This window comes from Muntiacus reevesi, chromosome 7 (genome assembly GCF_963930625.1).
Source record: "Muntiacus reevesi chromosome 7, mMunRee1.1, whole genome shotgun sequence".
In the NCBI taxonomy this organism is placed as follows: domain Eukaryota; kingdom Metazoa; phylum Chordata; class Mammalia; order Artiodactyla; family Cervidae; genus Muntiacus; species Muntiacus reevesi.
Window position 1 is genome coordinate 51,997,038 of NC_089255.1, and position 13,629 is coordinate 52,010,666.

Consider the following 13,629-nt stretch of genomic DNA (forward strand, 5'->3'; position numbering starts at 1 on the left):
CAACAGTACATGAACTGAGATCTTCCAGATGTACAAGCTGAATTTGGAAAAGGCAGAGGAACCAGAGATCAAATTGCCAACATTTGTTGGATCATTGAAAAAGCAAGAAAATACCACCAGGAAAGCATCTACCTCTGCTTTATTGATTCCACTAAAGCCTTTGACTGTGTAGATCACAAAAAAATGTGGAAAATTCTTCAAGAGATGGGAATACCAGACCACCTTGCCTGCCTCTTGAGAAATCTGTATTTCTCAATACAAGAAGCAACAGTTAGAACGAGACTTTGAACAACTGACTGGTCTCAAATTGGGAAAGGAATACTTAGGCTGTATATTGTCACCTTGCTTATTTAACTTACATGCAGAGTATATCATGTGAAATGCCAGACTGGATGAAGCACAGGCTGAAATCAAAATTGTAGGGAGAAATATAAATGACCTCAGTTATGCAAATGATACCACCCTTATGGCAGAAAGTGAAGAGGAACTAAAGAGCCTCTTGATGAAAGTGAAGGAGTAAAGTGAAAGACCTGGCTTAAAACTCAACATTCAATAAACTAAGATCATGGAATCTGGTCCCATCACTTCATTTCAAATAGATAAGGAAACAGTGACAGACTTTATTTTCTTGGGTTCCAAAATCACTGCAGATGGTGACTGCAGCCATGAAATTAAAAGACACTTGATCCTTGGAAGAAAAGCTATGACCAGCCTAGGCAGCATATTAAAAAACAGAGATATTACTTTGCCAATAAAGGTCTGAATAGTCAAAACTATGGTTTTCCAGTAGTCATGTACAGATGTGAGATTTGGACCATAAAGAAGGCTGACTGCTGAAGAATTGATGCTTTTGAATTATAGTGTAGGAGAAGACTTTTGAGAGTTGCTTGGACAGCAAGGAGATCAAGCCAGTGAATCCTACAGGAAACCAGTCCTGAATATTCATTGTAAAGAGTGATGCTGAAGCTGAAGCTCCAATACTTTGGCCACCTTAGGTGGAAAACTGACTCACTAGAAAAGACCCTGATGCTAGGAAAGATTGAAGGCGGGAGGAGAAGAGGACAACGGAGGATGAGATGGTTTGATGGCATCACCGACTCAATGGACATGAGTTTGACCAACCTTTGGGAGTTGTGATGGACAGGGAAGCCTGGCATGTTGTAGTCCATGGGGTCACAAAGAATTAGACATGACTGAGTGATTGAACTGAACTGAACTGAAAAGGAAAAGACAGTGTATTTATAGTGGAAAAAAATTCAACTGACTGACTGAAGACTTGTTATAATGATGGTCATAAGATGATAGAATAATAATTTCAACATACTGAGGAAAAGTAACTGTCAGAATATAAATCTTGCCCAGATGAATTATCTTCAAGAATAAAGAAAAAAGAAAATCCCTTCCAAACAACCAAAGAATACATTTATTGCACTCAGATCCTTGAAGAAAAATTTATAAGTAAATACTTTAGAAAACTGAAACCAGAGTAAAGTGTGGCTTATAAGAATAATATGAACAAAACAATATAGATAAATTAATAGTTGACTATATAAAAAATAAAAGGAAGAATCCCTATTATGGAACTTGGAAAACAATACAGTGAAACTGAGAAACAACCCAAATTAACATGGGTGGTAAGTCTTGTTATAATCAGAGTCCTTACATTCTAAGGAGGAAGAAACATTGACTAATTTTAGATTTTCAGTCAAGTGCAATCAGAATCCTTTAAATCCCTAGAGGGGGAAATATGAGTAAAAAAATTTCAATCAATCAAAAAAAAATAAGTAAAAGAAAATAAGCAAAGTCAGAGAGGGAACAAATAAAAAGCCCAGAAACAAGAAAATATAATACAATATGGTAGGAATTAGTATGTGAGTGATCATGATAAATGAAAATGGATTAAACTGGTCTTTTGAAATACAAAGATTATTAAATAGGATTTCAAAATACAATCTAGCTATATATTTTACACAAAGAACTCAACTACAATATTATGACACAGAAAATGAGGAGGACTTGAGATCATTGCTGTGATAATGACCCCATTAGTAAGCAGGCTGGGGAGGCCATGGAAAATTCCTAATCTCCTGGATTTGTAGGCAAATGATGACTTTTGTTTACTGTCTTTGTAACTAAAAATGATTTGTTCTCCAGCCTTCCAATTTTAACATATTCATTTATAACAGAAGCATTATCAACTCTTCAGTATTTGAAGAAATGACTATGGACAAAGGGTGTCTTTTGGGTTTTCACACGCCAATCTGGAAATGGTGCCAAGGTTCATTTACTACTTGTACCCTTCTGTAGTCTAATTCAAAATGTGCAAACTCATTCTAGCTCAGTCCTAATGAACTAGATCTGCAGTGCAATCAGAAAATAATTACCAATCATTCCTTGGAGGATGCCATAAAATTACAAAAAGATTTTGCTATGTTAGAGGTTTTAAATAGGGTAGCTAAATATAATACTGTTAAGTTCATTTCACTGATGCTAAAAGATTAAATTTTCTTAGTATCCTTTGTAATTATTTTTTTTTTACTTAGTTATTTTCACCCAATATAAATATGACACTAAGTAACAGTTATTAAATAGTATATCTGAAACACTGATACTTAGCATTTGGTTTATTACAATACTAAGCTGAGCAGTTGGAGAAGGCAATGGCAACCCACTCCAGTGTTCTTGCCTGGAGAGTCCCGGGGACGGGGGAGCCTGGTGGGCTGCCGTCTATGGGGTCGCACAGAGTCGGACACGACAGAAGCGTCTTAGCAGGAGTAGCAAGCTGAGCAATTACTTATCTTTCTCAGGGTGAGATACAGATAGAAGATAGATGCACACTCATTTCTCAGGAGAAGATTCAAATATTATCAACACTTAAAAATACTATTACATATGACTACAAAGGTTAAAGTTAATACTACCTATCAGTTCAGTTCAGTTCAGTCGCTCAGTCATGTCCGACTCTTTGCGACCCCATGAATCACAGCATGCCAGGCCTCGCTGTCCATCATCAACTCCCAGAGTTTACTCAAACTCAAATACTACCTATACATGAAGTCTAACAGGTAGATGATGAAGGTGACATTAGTGGAGAAAAACGAGATTCTTCGAATAAGTCATGTTCAGACAACTTATATGAAGATAATTTCCGCATGAAGCCAAGTTAGATAATAAAAATGAATCCATAAAGTACTAGAAGAAAAAATAGATTACTATATATAATGTTGGAATATGGATGGCCTTTCTTAGTATGATATAAAACTAGGATTGTATAAAGGAAAAGAATAAGTAAATTTTAAAATTAGTAGTATTTCCATGAAAACTGTATAAAGTTAAAAACAACATATTGGCAAAAAAAATCTAAAACTAAATTAACAAAGTGCCATTTAAAAATCCACATTGAGTTTGTATAACTCAGTAGGAAAAAGATGAATACCACCAATAGATATATGGGAAATTATATGAGAAGTACCTTCATATATAAAAAAATACTAACAGTGAAAATGATCATCTAGCAAATACTTTAAAAGATGCAAGTTTAAAAAGCAATGGGACACTATTTTCTACTGTATAAGTTTAACAAAGATTTAAAAATTTGTTTACTCTTACTGCTATTAACTTTCAAACTGTGGCACTAGAGAAGACTCTTGAGAGTCCCTCGGAGAGCAAGGGGATCAAACCAGTCAATTCTAAAGACAATCAACCCTGAATATTCATTGAAAGGATTGATACTGAAGCTGAAACTCCAATACTTTGGCCACCTGATGAGAAGAGCTGATTCATTGGAAAAGACCCTGATGCTGGAAAGATTGAGGGCAGGAGGAGAAGGGGACAACAAAGGATGAGGCGGTTGGATGGCATCACCCACTCGATGGACATGGGTTTGGGTGGATTCCGGGAGTTGGTGATGGACAGGGAGGCCTGGCATGCTGTGGTTCATGGGTTTGCAAAAAGCCAAACATGACTCAGCGACTGAACTGAACTGGACCACTTGTGTATGCATGCTTAGTCGCTCAGTCGTGTCTGACTATGTGACCCTTTGAGATGTAGCCCACCAGGCTTTCTGTCCATGGGATTTTCCAGGCAAGAATACTAGAGTGGGTTTTGCCATTTTCTCCTTCAGGGTATCTATCCCACCTAGGAATTGAACCTATGTCTCCTCTGATTCCAGCATTGCAGGTGGATTCTTTACCCACTGAGCCATCAGGGAAGCTATATTTAGTGCCTATTAAGAATCCAGTCTTATGTTTATAAGCAGCCATAACAATCCTCATAACAATCCCATGAGCTTGGTGTAGTTATCCCAATGAAGCTAATGAAACTAACATAAAGGGAGATTAAATAAATTCTCCAGGCTCACATGTTAATAAGGGACAGAGCCAAGATTTGACCCCGAAGGCCTAGACCTCTGATCTCCCCAACATAGAACATGCTGCTTCTCAGAGGTCACACCGTTTAGGATTTACAATACTTGGCAGTGGCTCTCTCTCCCACAGCATGTACAGAAAGATAGGAGAAACTTTAAAAAGGCTTATTAATAAGAAACTTCACTGTCATAAAATAAATTTTGAACATAGCTTTAGAGTCAAGGGAAGCATCTTGTTTATCTTTTCTTGCTGTAGGGAAACTGACCCAAAGGAAAGGAAGACATTGGTGCACATAATATTAATAATAGATTTTAAATGATCCTTAGACCACCAAATACTACTGAAATGCTTCTAAATTCTAAAATGCAGGTGAAGTTATTTTAAATTTTTCAATCAATTTAAAATACATCATTTATATTTATACTCCTAATGTGCTGTGTTTATAATTTATGATATGCTGTGATTCCCTGTATGATAATATGTTTATAAAAAATGTCTTTGGTACTTGTAGCATGGTGGGGGTTTAGTCGCTAAGTCGTGTCTGACCCTTGCGACCCCACAGACTGTAGCCTGCCAGGCTCTTCTGTTAATGGGATTCTCCAGGCAAGACTACTGAAGTGGGTTGCCATTTCCTTCTCCATGGGATCTTCCTGACCCAGGAGTCAAACCCAGGTCCCTGAGTTGCAGGCAGATTCTTTATTGATTGAGCTACAAGGAAAGATCACTTGGAGCATAAATTTTCTGTTTTAATATATAAAGAAGAGTTATATATATTGCAGGCAAATAAGTCTACAATCACAAAGCTGTTTCTAAGTTAAAATATTTATGTTAAAATTCCTAGTATCTCATTGTACAGCAGTGGCCCAATTTCTCCTTTTCAGCTGCTCCCTGATATCTTTCTGATATCTTAACAACAAAAAAAGTTGTAGATTTAAAAATAGTGACCTTTACTTTATACTTTATAATAAGTAGCATTCCCGTTCTTAGAGTACTGAAAACACTTAATGAATATAGCATGTAAGTATAGTTGAGTAAATGACAAAAACTCATTGGCTTCTCATTACTTTATAACAAGTTTGATTAGTTTTTTCCCTCACAGTTAAGTAGCAGACTTCTCCAAATATATTTTTGAATATGTTTTTTCCTGTTTCCATCATTTTACTTGGGATTTTCAGAGCAGTTTTGCTCTCAGAATCTCATGACATTTTCAAATGAGACCCTTCACTACCTGTGTCTTATGTCAAAAAGTCTTCTGTGTATGGATCTTCTATTAATAATTGAGAGTCCTGGTGACTTTGTTTCTCTGCTTGTTAGTATTCAGCTCTCACTAACTTCTCTCTGCCAAAATGGGTTAATAACAAGTTGGCTATTATACACTTAAGTGAGTTCTGCATATGAAAAGGATTTTAAAATGTTAAAGGAGATATAAATTCAAAAGTATACAATTATACTGAAAAGAAAGAATATTGCTAAAATACCACTATACCCACTGAATAAACAGGAAAGACATGTCTGAGCTTCACAGGCTTTGCTGACACTAGCAGCCATGAAGTCAGGAGAAGGGTTGGTACTTTAGTAATAATATCCTTGGGGGCATCCCACATACAGGTCACAAATAATTAGACTTGAGTTACAAAGTCACTTGGCCTAACCTACACAATATCAGGGCATGTGACATTTAATAACAGTGTAATTATGCAGCCTTTTAACCTTTTTGAATGCAGCTTCAATTTGAGATAAGAAAAGTGAGAAATTTACATATTTTTCTTCTGTGAAATTTGCATAAAGCTGAAGAGTTGTATCTGTCATGAATTAATATTGATAGTGAGAGAATAAAATGTTTCATGAGGAATAAGATTGGCTCTAATTTTTCTGATTCATTTACTTCTTTTGTACATCTGCGTCACACCTTATTTTATCTTTGTCATTTTTCACTTCATTTTAAACGACACAGCAAATTTTCTTAGTGAATCTGAGATCAGTTAGTTTCTTCATCTGCAAAATGGAAGGATAGTAAAACAGATTGTTTTTGTTAAATTGTTATTAGAGCATAGTTGACTTACAATGTTGTATTACTTTCAGATGTACAGCAAAGTGAACCAGTTTTCACTGATTCAGGGAAGCCCCATGTGGCTCAGTTGGTAAAAAATCAGCAAGCAACGCAGTCTCCATCCCTGGACGATCCCCTGGAGAAGGGCATGGTAACCCACTCAGTGTCTGTTCCTGGGGAAGCCATACAGAGGACCCTGGTGGGCTAGACTATGGAGTTGCAAGAGTCAGACACAACTTAAGCGATTAAAGTGAAGAAAGTGTTAGTCATTCAGTCGTGTCTGACTCTTTGCAACCTCATGTACTGTAGCTCGCCAGGCTCCTCAGTCCATGGAATTGTCCAGGCAAGAATACTGGAGTGGGTTGCCAAGTGACTAAACTACCACCATATACATATTCCAGGCAGATTCTTTACCATCTGAGCCACCAGGGAGGGAATTCTCCAGATATATATATAGGAATTCTCCAAAATATATTATTTTGTTCTTGGTTAGTCACTAAGTCATGTCCAACTCTTTGAGACCCCATGAACTGCAGCATGCCAGGCTTCTCTGTCCATCACTATCTCCCTGAGTTTGGTCAAACTCATGTCCATTGAGACAGTGATGCCATCCCACCATTTCATCCTCTGTTGCCCCCTTCTCCTATTGCCCTCAATCTTTCCCAGCTTCAGGGTCTTTTCCAATGAGTCGGGTCTTCACATCAGGTGGCCAAAGTACTGGAGCTTCAGCTTCAACATCAGTACTTCCAATGAATATTCAGGGTTGATTTCCTCTAGGATTGGTTGATCTCTTTGGTGTCCAAGGGACTCTCAAAAATCTTCTCCAAAACCACAGTTGGAAAGTGTCAATTCTTTGGCACTCAGCCTTCTGTATGGTCCAACTCTCACATCTCTACATGACTACTGGAAAAATAGTAACTATCACTATATATACCTTTATCAGCAAAGTGATCTCACTTTACATATCCATTCTTTTTCAGATTCTTTTCCCATATAGACTATTAGAGAATATTAAGTACAGTTCCCTGTGCTATATAGTAGGCCCTTTTCAGTTATCTATTTTATTCATAGTAGTGTATATATGTCCATCCCAATCTTCTAATTTATCACTTCTCTCCACATTCCCCTTTGGTAACCATAGGTTTGATTTTAAGATCTGTCTGTTTCTAATTTGTCAGTAAGTTCATTTGTATCACTTTTTATTAGATTCCACATGTAAGTGATGTATGATATATGTCTTTCTCTGTGTGATTGACTTCACTTAGTATGATAATCTCTAGCTCCATGCATGTTCCTCCAAATGGCATTATTCCATTCTTTTCCATTCTTTTTAGTTATAGTCCATTGTATAAATGTGCCACAGCTTCTTTATCCATTCTTCTGTCAATGGACATATATGTTGCTTCCGTGTCTTGGCTATTGTATACAGTGCTGCAATGAACATTGGGGTGCATGTGTCTTTTCACATTATGGTTTTCTCCAGATATATGTCCAGGAATGGGATTTCTGGATCATATTTTAGTTCTATATTTAGTTTTTAAAGGAAACTCCATATTGTTCTCCATAATGATTATACCAATTTACATTCCCATCAACAGTATAGGAGGATTCCATTTTCTCCAGACCCTCTCCAGCATTTATTGTTTGTAGACTTTTTGATGATGGCCAGTCTAACCAGTGTGAGATGATATCTCATTGTAATTTTAATTTGCACTTCTGTGATAATTAGTGATGTTGAACATCTTTTCATGTGCTTTTTGGCTATCTGTATGTCTTCTTTGGAGAAATATCTATTTAGATCTTCTATTCATTTTTGGATTAGGTGGTTTGTTTTTCTGTTATTGAGCTGGATTTGCTGTTTGTATATTTTGGAGACTAATCCCTTTTCAGTCTCTTCACTTGCAAATATTTTCTCCCATTCTGTGTTGGGTTGTATTTTCAATTTGTTTATGGTTTCTTTTGCTGTACAAAAGCTTTTAAGTTTAATTGGGTCCCATTTGTTTATTTTTGTTTTTATTTTTGTTACTCTAGGATGTGGATCAAAAAAGATATTGCTGTGATTAATGTCAGAGAGTGTTCTGCCTATGTTTTCCTGTGAGAGTTGAATAGTATACATTCTTACAATTACGTCTTTAATCCATTTTTGAGTTTATTTCTGTGTGTGGTGTTAGGGAGTATGCTAATTTTTTTCTTTTACATGTGGCTGTCCAGTTTTCCCAGCATCACTCATTGAAGAGGCTGTCTTTTCTCCATTGTCATAGAGTAGTTGACCATAGGTGCATGGGAAAATAGACTATTTGTAATCAATTCCTTTTAATGTTGAAACTCAACATACCAAAAAGATAGAACTAGAGCTGTTATGGCTGACACTGGGATAGGGAGGAACTTTTCTCCCAAAGAGAACCGTGAATCGTCTCCTTACCCTCCACCCTCTAAGAACCCTAGAGAATCAAGTAAAAACAAAACAGAATGTTTATTAGAAATAAGTGAGGCCACATGATACAATATTAATAAGCAATCCAGTGATTAAATTAAGAAAATATTTCCATTCACGGTAGTATGCTACTGCTAAGTCACTTCAGTCGTGTCTGACTCTGTGCGACCCCATCCCTGGGATTCTCCAGGCAAGAACACTGGAGTGGGTTGCCATTTCCTTCTCCAATGCATGAAAGTGAAAAGTGAAAGTGAAGTCGCTCAGTCATGTCCGACTGTTCGCAACCCCATGGACTGCAATCTACCAGGCTCCTCCGTCCATGGAATTTTCCAGGCAAGAGTACTGGAGTGGGGTGCCATTGCCTTCTCCGTCATGGTAGTATACACAAGAATAAAATACTTACAAATAACGTTAATAAAAGGACAAGACCTATTCACTGAGAACTGTAAATCATTATTGAGAGAAACTAAAGGCCTAAATAAATGGAGATATATACTAAGTTAATAAATTGGAAGAGTTAATATTGTTAAGGTAGCAGTATTCCCCAAATTAGCCAATAGAGTAAATAAAATTCCTATCAAAATCTCAATAGGTTGACAAATAGATCTAGAATTTTTTATGAAAATGAAAAGCACCTAGAATAGCACCCCCCCTCAATAAAATCAAAACTATCAACAACCATATTGAAAAGAACAAAACTGGAGGACTTATCCTATTTGATCTCAAAACCTACTACAAAGTTTAAGTAATTATTATGTGTTGGCATAAAGATAAACATACAAATCAATGTGAAGAACAGCGATTTCAGAAACAAATGCACATATTATGTTCAGTCAAGGGCTTCCCTGGTGGCTCAGAGGTAAAGAACTTGCCTGCAATGCAGGAATCCCAGGTTTGATCCCTGGGTAGGGAAGATCCCCTGGAGTAGGAAATGGCCACCCACTCCAGTATTCTTGCAAGGAGAATCCCATCGACAGAGAAGCCTGGTGAGCTACAGTTCATGAGGTTGGAAAGAATCAGAAATGACTTAGCAACTAAACCACCACCACCACCAAGTACATTCATAAGTTAAGACTTAAAATAATTAAACTAATATAATTTGCTACTACATTAGTCACTGATGAATATGAACCAGTTTGGGAATAAATGCTATGAAAACAAACACTATGAATAGGAAGAGTGGAACCTTTTGTTAAGTGCTTTGTAATATCAGAATTTACATTTTATAAACCTGCATTGATATTGTACCTTTAACAAAATTAAAAGCATTTTTTAGGTCAATTAACCCTAATCTAGTTTGATTATTAATGAGATTATATTAGTCAAGCAACTACTATATGTACATTATCATATTACTTGAAGAACCCTCTTGTAATCATTGTGACAAGAAGTGAGGTTGCAATAAAGATAGTTGAATATAAGGCAGGACATTTTCAGCTTGTTAAAGATATTTAAAAACAAATTTGTATGGAGAATTTGTAGCATAGATATAGATGTGTCAATATATACAAAAGATATACAAAACAAAATAGTTGGAAGTGGTTAGGTCTGGTTTATGGGATTATATGGTATCATTTTTTCTTCTTGTTTATTTGCATTTTTGACAGTAATTTCTGTCAGTAAGTGTTAGTCACTCATTCGTGCCCAACTCTTTGCGACCCCATGGACTATAGCCCACCAGACTTCTCCGTCCTTGAGATTTTCCAGGCAAGGATACTGGAGTGGCTTGCCATTTCCTTATCCAGGGGATCTTCCCAACCCAGGGATCGAACCTGCACTGCAGGCAGATTCTTTACCGACTGAGCTATAAGGGAGGAGAAAAACTAACATGTTAAGTTTAAATATTGTTTTTCTCCCAAACTGACTTAGTTGAAAGACAGCTAGTTGAAGGAGGAAGTAATAGTTGTAATAGAACATGAATACATACTCTGAACTGGTTTTATTTTTGTAAAGGAAGATGAGAAACAACTTCAGAGCTAAGAGCGCTCTTTAGCTGTAGACATGCCTTTGACTGTAGTCAACTCTATTACCCCTGTGAAGGATGGGGATTTTTCACAAGAGCCTAAGATTAAAATGGGGAATGGAAGTGACTGTGATGAACTAAGATGTATTTTTAGGATACCTGACAGTCCAGAGAAGAACTGACAAAATAACCTAGTGGAGATATAGAATACCCTGTAAAGTACAGCCTTAAAATCTAAGGCAGGAGTGTTTGCTCAGGCAAAGCTGACAGGAAAGGCACTTGGAATAGGCTCCTAGGGGATGCTCCAGATCAGAGAAGTGCAGTCTGGACTCAGAAACTGGAGCCTTTTCCTGTGAGGAGAACCCAGGGAAGACTTTGGCTGAGCTGGGAGCAAAGGCAGCTTCCAGGGCTGGTGGAGAAGCCAAGACCCTGCTCTGAGATTTGGAGGGTTAGGAGGAAAGTAATGTAGGTGAAATAGGAAGATTAGTAATCCCATAGGTTGAGCCAAGAAGAATACTCTCTGAACAGAAAAAAAAAGTCGCCATCACTAGGGAAAAGCCAAAAAACAGTTCCCAGATTTATATCAAAGCATTGTGAAAGTGCCTCATTGTAAGTTTAAATTGCTTGTCTCAACTGTGTAACTATATGCAGAACATACCTCCATCTGTCCCCCTGGAACAGGAAGCTGTATCTGTAGACTGACACACAGTGCACCCTGATGAAAGAAGCCCTGGTGGAGACCAGAAGGTCAGAAAAGCAAGCATCCTAACATCAACAGAAAAAATGCTGCTTCACAAAATTTGGCTACAAGTGTGAAGCATGCAAAGTTGTCTTTAAATTTGCACAAGGACCTTGTGGAGTTAATCTTATTGTCCCTGTTTTACAAACATGAAGAGTAAGGAGTTTGATCATTTGTGGCCTGTTTGACCAGTCAGCTTCACTCTGCTCTGAGCCCAGGCCCATATTTCTCATTTCACCATACCCATAAGTGCTTTTTGACTTGGAAATGGAGATTAAATTTAGGTGAATCAAGACAGATAATTCAATTGGGAAGAATCATCTGTTTGCCATCATTATTACTGGATGGTGTGATAGTTTCAGCATATTGCCTAATTTCCCAAAGATTCCCAAGAAGCACTTCACTACAAGCTATTATGTATTGATATAAAGTAAGTTATAAGGATATATTGTACAACACAGGGAATATAGCCAATACTTTATGATAAGTATAAATGGAGCATGCCTCTAAAAATTGTAAATCACTGTATTGTACACCCGTAACTTATATAACACTTTACATCAAGTATACCTCAATAAAAAAACTTTTTTAAAGAGATACACCTCTCAGGACCCCCAAAAGCAGAAACATTCGATTCTTCAAATGAAAAAAATTTAAGAGGTATTTTTAAAATGCAGCATCATTTTATTGTGGTGCTAATGGAATTAGATACACTCAGCTATATAAACAGGGCACACCATGTCCAACTGGCCTGAGAGGGTGAGGATAGCAAATATTATTCAAAATAATTTAGAGACATACAAAGATAGCTCCCAGAGAGGAAACCATTAGCAGGTTTATACCATGTCTAGATTTTTCTTTTCTATTTTTGTATTACAGCATAGCTGTTGATAATCAAGAAAGATTACTTGTTTCCAGGGTGAAGGAAAAAAAGCAGCCAATTACACTGAATCAGAAGTATCATTTGGTGGGGAATAATAACTGATATGCATGATGAGTGATTTAATTAAAGTTCCAATGAAGAATTTTAATGAGGACATTTTCACTCATTCATTCACTCATCATTTGTTCATTCATTATTCTTTTTTTTTTTTTCCTTCCAATGCCAGGCCCTGAGAAGTGTCAGAGAAAAGATAAAGAGTTAGGCACATTCCTTCCCTCAGAGAACCTGCAGTCCAGTGAAGGCAACTGATATGCAGAGCTACTACCTGGAAGTGATGGGCTTTGCAAGGACAGGATAAGCAAAAGGCTATACAGCCAGAAGAAAAGAGGCCTCTAATGCACCTAGAACTGTGTCACTGTTAAAGCGGCCCAGGGGCCGGAGACCAGTCCTGATCCCTACCAGGGCTGCCAGTGTAGCAGCTGCAGAGCTGCAGTTACTCTGCGATAGCAACAGCCCGAGAGCAAGGTGAAGCCAGGACTGGCAACCCCAGTGTTGTGGTTAACAGGTGTTAAGGCAAGTACAAAGAAAATGTAACAGCAAGCCACAGCTGGGTTTTGAAAGGTAAGCACTCTATTAAATGCACAAAGAAATAACACAAGCAGGCAATGATGGTATTTCACTGAAGTTTAAATCCATCTTCAATTACCAGGATCCCAAAACTTTTCCTTTGATTTTTCTAAGCCTTGACACTTATTTTGGCTACAGCTCTGATTGAGGAAGGATGGAAGTGTTGAGAGTTAAATGTTTGGAAGTAAAAGATGAATCTTTGAAAGAAAAAGTCTGGAATTGTGATTAGAACATCATTTGGAACTTTCCTACCTGCTAATTCCACACACTATTTTCTTCATTTTTTAAAAATTGCAGTGCTCCATTCATCCATTAAACACATGCATGTGTGCTAAGTCGTTTCAGTCATATCCGACTATTTGCAACGCTACAGACTGTTACCCACCAGGCACCTCTTCCCATGGGATTCTTCAGGCAAGAATACTGGAATGGGTTGCCGTGCTGTCCTCCAGGGGATCTTCCTGATCCAGGGATGGAACCCTTGTCTCTTATGTCTCCTGCATTCTCAGGTGGATTCTTTACCACTAGTGCCACCTGGGAAGCCCCATCAAGTGCCTACTGTGAGC